General features: G+C 34.9%; 1 non-coding gene across 1 annotated transcript; it reads left to right on the plus strand.

Moving 5' to 3' along the window:
- Window positions 1-7,730: 7,730 nt before the first annotated feature.
- LOC131147378 (small nucleolar RNA R71) lies at window positions 7,731-7,838 on the plus strand. Its single transcript, XR_009134764.1, has one exon. It is a non-coding gene; the product is annotated as a small nucleolar RNA R71 (small nucleolar RNA).
- The last annotated feature ends 243 nt before the right edge of the window (window positions 7,839-8,081 follow it).

Here is an 8,081-nt window from a genome sequence, read left to right on the forward strand (position 1 = left end):
TATATTTTGTAATTCCTCTTAAAATAGTGGATTTCAAATCTCATCCGCCCGTAGAGTAGATATAAACTGAACCACGTAAATCCAGTCTCACTTTTATTATTATTTATTTTTTTTTATTTTTTTATTTTACTTGTCTTCATTACTTTCTAATTATCTACATTTATTTATTCCTGTATTATTTTATAACACGTTATCAACACGATGTTTTATCCAACTGATATATTTATATATAAACCGCCTTAATGGACGATTTTATTTTTGTTTATTAATAATGCCTCAATGGCTGGTTTTATTTCTATACTACCTATATATATGTATATTACCAATCTCCAGAACAGATGGTTAAATAGTCCTCCTGAAGAAGTTGTATATTTAATCTCCCGAAGAGATAAGTCTCTGGAAGAGACAATATATTTAATCTCCAAAAGAGATAGTAATTGTTTACCTCTTAAAGAGGGTATATTTTTAATCTCCAAAAAAAATATATTATATTATTATTTCTGTATTATTTCAGTTAGTATGTTTCACTTTTCTAAATCGCTTTATTATTATTAATTTATTCAAATGTCGAGCCTAAGCAAAGTTAAATTTGTTCCCCTTAACATCAAAGGCAACAACTATCTCTTATGGATTCTTGATGTAGAAATCCATTTGAATGCAATAAACTTAGAAATACAATACTAGATGGAAATACGACATCCCAGCAGGATCGCGCTAAAGTCATGATCTTTATCCGACATCATTTAGAAGAAGAATTAAAAACGGAATACCTCACTATTAAAGACTCACTCGTCCTATGGAGAAATTTAAAGGATATGTTTGACCATAAAAAAACAGTGATTTTACCAAAATTTTGATATGAATGGTTGCACCTAAGGTTGTAAGATTTTAAAACTGTCGACGAATATAACTCAACTATGCATAAAATTAGCTTGAAGATAAAGTTAAGTAGAGAAAATATTACAGACGAAGATATGTTAGAAAAAACTTTTATTACTTTCAATCCCACAAAAGTGCTCCTACAGCAACAATATAGGGAAAGCAAATTTACTAAAATTTTCGAACTTTTGTCATGTCTTCTTGTCACTGAACAAAATAACGATTTTTTGATGAGAAATCACCAAACCCGTTCAACTGGTTTAACCCCATTCCCTAAAGTGAATGTAAACACATCTTGTGGTTGAGGGCAAGACTGCAGGAATGGTCGTGGGTATGATCGCGGTCGTGGTCAAAATAATTACTGGCATCAACGTGAGGTAACTGTTGACCTTATAGGTCGCACCTGGTTTCATAATCACAAATATTAATATTTGATGTTTATCAAGTGTTTGTGTAGGTTCAAATCAAACATCCTTCATGGCACTTGAAGAAACAAGAAGACCGTGAAATTTTGTAATTTACATTGTAATATATTAGTCATTTATGTAATAAAACCTGTAATAGTAAACTAGGATATGGTTTGTGTGCTTATCACCTGCACATCACGCACACAAGATATAGTGTGAGCTCAACTTGACCATAGTAAGACCCTAGGCTCCCACACACACACACACACACACACATACATTGCATAAAATATGAGTAAGAAATAACTGTGCATAAATGGAATATATCTAAGCAAACTAAGAGTGGTCGAGCGACCAAACCTTGGAGTACAAAACTCCTCGGGCGCCCAAACCTTGAAGGTCAACATTTTGACCTGCCTTCGGGTGACCGAACCGAAATTGTGTTAATCTTCCCAAGGCACCCAAATGCATCGAAAGGGACCACTCACTAACTCGGGCGACTAAATATTTCAGTTCAAATATGCCTCGGGCGACCAAACTCAAGAGTTCGGGCACTCGAACCCAGACCAGGCACCCGAAGTTACGTAGCTTTACTACTGACTTTGATTCGGGCTACTGAACAACTATACAGGCAACCAAACCTCATTTGAAATCTTTTATTGCTGTGTCTTCTCGGGAGATTGAACCTAGGTTCAGCCACCCGAATCTCGCTCGGTTAAAATTAATTTAACCATGGTAAAACTGGGTTAAAACGGGCTAATTGAGTTTTAATTGTTTAGGACTTTTATTTCTAATGCCCATCATATCCCGAACGGTTACTTTTTTTTTTTTACCTGGCCGTAAATATACCTTCATTTATAAAATCAGCCACCGATTAGCAAAGTGATTAGCAAAAACTCTCTCTATCTTGAAAATCCTCTCTTTGTCCAAAAACTCTCAAACTTGCCTCCTTTGATAAAATTTGAGATTGTGAGAGTTTTTCGTGTGTTATTGTGATTGTTATACTATGCTAAAATCTCTTATTTGTATGGTTGTTTTATATATTTCTCTCGAAGAGTTTTAGCTTAGGTTTAGGCCACTGATTTCTTCATTATAGCGTGGGATTAAACCAAGGAAGCCTTAGATATTTGCATTTCATTGCAAGTGTCCGATAGCATGATTTTCGGTGTGCAAAAATTTTTCAAACAAACAAGTATTTCTTCAAACTAGTATTGTGCATCTTTCATTGAGGAAAATCTATTTGAAGCTAGTTTGATTATCTAGCTTAGTTTACTTGGAATATTGATGTGCTATTGAGATATCCTACTTAGAATTCCAAGTTGTTGCTTGTGTTGAAATACTCTTTTATTTTGTGTTGAGCATTGATTCAGAAAAACATACATCACTGAACTTACACTATATTCATGCTATTGATGTGTTTGTGATTGAGCGCACTACTTGGGTGCAAATTTGCTTTACGTGAAAGCACTATTTCATTGTACCATTTGCTTGTAATATCTGAGTGTTGTTAGGCGTGGCCTGAGGGGGCAGTAATCCAGTCCGGTAAGGATTATTGTAAAGGTTGAGGTCAGACCTGTACTAATTGACCTGGTTTGTATAGGTGTCGCTCGCTCCACCCGTTTAAGTAAGCAACTATAGTGGTAATCCTTGTGCTTGTTAGCCAAGGTAGAGACTTAGTGACTCGTTCTGAGTTGTGCTTCCAAGTGCAAAAGTATCAAGTTGTGTCAAGAATGAGTCCAGAATCGTAATCCACAGGGACCACTGAGTATCAAAGTATTTATGAAACTTTAGTGAAATCCTGTTGCTGAAAAATGGGGTTTGAAAATCTTTTTGGTCTTTTACGATTTTGAAAACAGTAAACAAAGTGAGAGAAGCTTGAGTAAACTATCAAAATGAGACTGAAATTTTATCAATTTTCCAAAAATGTAAATCTTAAAAAATGCAACCAAAACTAAACAGATTAACTGAAACAATTTTACCAAACACTCGGGTTATGGGTTCAATGTCTGCTTGCTTCCACCATTTACTAATTCCCTAGGCCTTATTCCTCTTCTTGTTAATCCAATCAAAACATTAATAAGATGAAATTTTATTACTAAAGCTCGAGTAAATTGGCCACATTCAAACGGAAGAAAATAAAAACTCTCATTAAACATCAACTGAATTTCATGTAAAAATTAGTTAATGAAAATCCTAGATTAAATCAAGGTTTTGATGTGTCTAACATCAACAATAAAACAAGAAATAAAAGTCAGCAATTTATCAACGACGCCTTCAATTTTCAGTTTTAACTAAATAAAAGTTTATCAATAATATCATAGGAGAACTAACAAACCATGAAAGTAAACAACGTTGACCCACAACCCGAGTTACCGAACTTAGCTTCCCATGCTTGCAATTCGAAGTTTCTAGATCAATTTACTTCCACAATAAATCATTACAACAATAAAAAAAAAAATTAAAAGAATAATATTCTACATGTATACTAAAACTAAAGAACTAATTAACCTAACCTAAAATCATTCCAAATATTAGACTAAATGCATACTAAATTAAAACAATAAATTAACTCAACCTTGAAAGCATTCAAAATAACAAATTAAAAAGAATAAGAATTTAATTCATACATAGACTACTCAAATAATAAAGTGTAGAAAAAAAAATATTCAATCTAATATTAAACTAGACAAAAAAAATGTATTGGAACAACCATAAAAAAAATTATAAAACATGAGAGAGAGAGAGAGAGAGAGAGAGAGAGAGAGAGAGAGAGAGAGAGAGAGAGAGGGAGAAGGTGAAGGTTGCTAAGAAGCTCTCCAACACAGCAGCAGCTGCTGCTGTGATCTTCCTTGTGCAGCAGTCCATAGCTCGCAGCAGCCCCTTGAAGACTTCCCCAAAAGAAAACCTAAAAACTAGTTTTTTTTCTTTCCCTTTTCTAGCCCCTTTCTTTGACTTTTCAAAGCAAAAAAAAAAAAAAAAGAAAAAAACACAAACTCACCCACACATCCAGCGCCCAGCACTCAAAAGAATGACCCGGCTACTTGGCCGGGTCAAATCAACCCATTTATTTATTTATTTTTTCTTCTTTCTTCTTTTTGTTAGTACTTAATCCATTCTGAACTTACAAAGCCAAATTTTACCTAGTAAACGTTCTTATCTCTCAACTCTCAAAACACAAAAGTTGTAGAACTATTTTTTAGCTTTCTCCAGAAATTTGAATAGTCTTGATTGGAGCTCGGTGGAAAAGTTATGCACGAATTACGAATAAGTATTGGTTTTGATTCTCGGGAATTTTCCTACGATAAAAAATTATCAAAAATTCATAAATTGTACAGTAAAAGTCAAGAATGATAAATTTGGCACTTTATTAAAATATTGGATGTAATTGAACATTTAATTAAAAATATAAGTCGTAAAACTCGGGTTAAGGTGCCCAATTACGCAATTTTGGCGCGTAATCACATCCCCCTAACTAACGTTTTGCTAGTCTTTAGCAAATGACGTGAATGAATGTAGACTAGTGCCCACAAATATGAACTCCAATGAACATGAAATTAATGCACATGCGACACAAGTATACCGTTTCACATACAAGAACATAACTGAATTTCACACAAGCTTGTTCATATTCAGTACATACAACTTCGAAACACGTCACTTATGCAAGTTTCATCGTTTATATGTCAATTAAGAACAATTTACTCACATGAGGTTAATCAGTGGCACATTTCAGAGTTAATGCAGTCATATAAGTTCGAGTATAAACAGGTGAACTCTCAAGGTGTGTGTGATGTGTGTGACTCAGTATACTTAAGATACCAGTGGACACCTACAAAACGGTCGCTTTGACTTGGCCTAACTTGTATACCCTTAAGAACATTCAAAAGGAAATGGGTTCACTCTTCATATGTGAGGAGGAGTGTCACAATCAAACATCTCACATATTAAAAGGAACGAACGCTAAGTGTATGAAGTGGACTAGTCTGGAAAAGATTTAGCCTATCTATGAGGTGTCGGGTCCTTCACCCTAACATCTTCTCACCTACTCGCCATATCCAATCGAGACCACCCTAGATCAACTTATTCACAAACTTGTCGTGAATACATCTGAGACATTAACCAGTTGAAGCATCTTTAGTAAAACATGTGTCGTGTCCTTGACTTTTTGTGATATGTACATGAACCGGCATTGACATTTCATTTCATGCGCATGTGTATTTCTTGTTCTTTCTTCTGCTCATTCTTCATTTTCTGTCTTTTCTTGATCAATTAGGACAATCATAGCATTTCTTTTGTAATCTTCATACCATCAACGAGAATTGAGTTCGGATAGTGGGGTGGCTCAGCCTTCACATCTTGAGTTGGCTATAAGACCTAAGTTTCTATCTCCCTACTAGATGTCACCTTTAGGCTTAGCAAATAAAAAACAGAGACTAGTGTACAAATAATCATCTAGAAAGAAGAGAATTGAGTTCCATGAACTCTGATTTGATGTTAACACTCAGAAGGACGATACATAGCTCAAGGATATCTCACAAGGTGTCATAATCGCCACAGGTGTTCTCTTAGTACTCACAGGAAACCCTAAGTGCAGTGAATCACGTGAATGTGTTTATTCAGCCTCATGAGATACCATGTAAATTTAATAACTTATATACCCAGATTAACACGAGTGTACTACCAATCAATTCTTCATGGAGTTACGAAGTCATATAAAGAGAAACTACGTATAAATGACTCAAGTGTGTAGTTCTTAGGTTGTATGCAGGTATGTGAAGGGTACGAGTCAGTGTTAAGCATGTCATAATTCAATGTAATTCTCACTACTCTTCCTTCCTTTCTTTCCTTTTTTTTTTTTTTTTTTTTGTTGATTTTATTTTTGTGTTTTTATTTTTGTTTTTTGTTTTTAATATAAAACCTAGTACATATACATACGCAGTGTCACATTCTAATACTCACCTCCCCTCCCTAACTAAAATGGAACATTGTCTGCAATGTGAAAAGTATAAGGGATATAGAAAAACTGTGCACGGGAAAAGTAGGGCGTACCTGGGTGGAGAAATGGAAAAGGAAAACTGAACTAAAGGAAAATGTACCTACCAATAAACTGAAAATAAGACAGAATGAAACAAAATGAAAACAAGGGAAAGCGAAACATCACAGTATATCTGGAGGAGGCTCAGAAGGAATTTCGTCTTGTGGGTGCAGATTTATAAATTGAAGTGGCAGGTCTCCAAATTTGAGTCGCCACAATGAGGCAGTTTTGTTATCTGCACATAAGTGATATCTAAATAAATTAATGCTCTCCACAATATCAGACAACACATTTTCAAATTGTCTTTCTTGTTTTAACAAGAAAGGATCCTTATCCAATATAGTTTCCAAGAAATATACTTCTTTAAGAATCGGCCTTTGAGGAAAAGTTTTCATAACTGTTACCTTTGGTTCTACAGAAGCATCAACATTAAAATTTGTACCTGGTACCTTGAAGGTTAAACTCTCACCATTCTACTCAACTTCTTCATCTAGTACACTAGTCACCTTACCACTGCTGAGATTTGCTTCGACATTGCAATCATTGGCATTTGCTTTAATAGAGGATGACGGTTCCATGATTGCAATCTGCACTTGAGTATCTAGCTGAGCTCGAAATTTGGATTCATCTATCTCCAAAGCATTCAATAATGTGTTCAGCCTAGTCAAATCGGTGCTTATCTCGTTGATGGTTTGAGAAGTTTGAGAGTTGAACACATTTTGACTTGCCATGAACTATTGCAAGCTAACAGTTAGTTGTTGTATGGGATCTTCCATTTCCATTCTCTACATTGGGGGAGGCTGATTTCAAAGTAAAAGGGTCCTGAGCAGCCTTGGCCAGCTGCTGGATAAGAAATGTTTTGACTTTGTCCCTGAGGAGATGGCCCCACTTGGTCATTTTTCTAGCTGAAATTTGGATGACTTCTCCAACCTGCATTGTAAGTATCAAAATAGGGTTCATAAGAAATCTCAGAAATCATTTATACCAGGTTAGATTGATCAAGCAAAACTTATTTAAAAGCAGGAATATTTGGACATGCATCGGTCACATGCCCTGGATCCTCACATATGCTGCATTTTTCAGAAGATGAAGGGAAAACATGCATTTCATTTACTTTCTCAAGCTCAATGGAATCTAACCTTTTGGACATCAATGCAAGTCTAGCATTCAAATCATCAACTTCTTTCAATTGATACTTACCACCTCCACTAATGCATTTTTGCTTTTCAAATCTATCATACACATCAGAGACATCCCAAGCTTGGGCATTTTCAGCCAAATAATCAAAATAGTCAAATGCTTCTTCAGGCCCTTTATTGAAAAACTCACCATTGCACATTGTTTCTACAAATTGATTCATCTTTGGTTGCAAGCCCTCATAGAAAAAACTAATGACCCTCCAATTCTCATACCCATGGTGAGGACATGCATTTAAGAGGTCTTTGAAACGTTCCCAACACTGATAAAATGTTTCCACATCCTTCTAGAAAAAATTCATGATTTGTCTTTTTAAAGCATTAGTTCTTTGCATGGGAAAAAAATTATTTAAAAACTTTATTTGCATTTATTGCCAAGTCCCAATGGATCTTGGTCTTAAGGAATTGAACCAGGTTTTTACCTTGTCTTTTGAAGAAAATGGAAACAATTTCAGTCTTATTACCTCTTTCGTGCATGTTCTATCCATGAATGTTGAACACACTTCTTCAAACTCTTTTTTATGCAAGTATGGGTTTTTAGATTCAATGCCATGAAAATGAGGT

This window comes from Malania oleifera, chromosome 1, assembly GCF_029873635.1.
Source record: "Malania oleifera isolate guangnan ecotype guangnan chromosome 1, ASM2987363v1, whole genome shotgun sequence".
NCBI lineage: Eukaryota > Viridiplantae > Streptophyta > Magnoliopsida > Santalales > Ximeniaceae > Malania > Malania oleifera.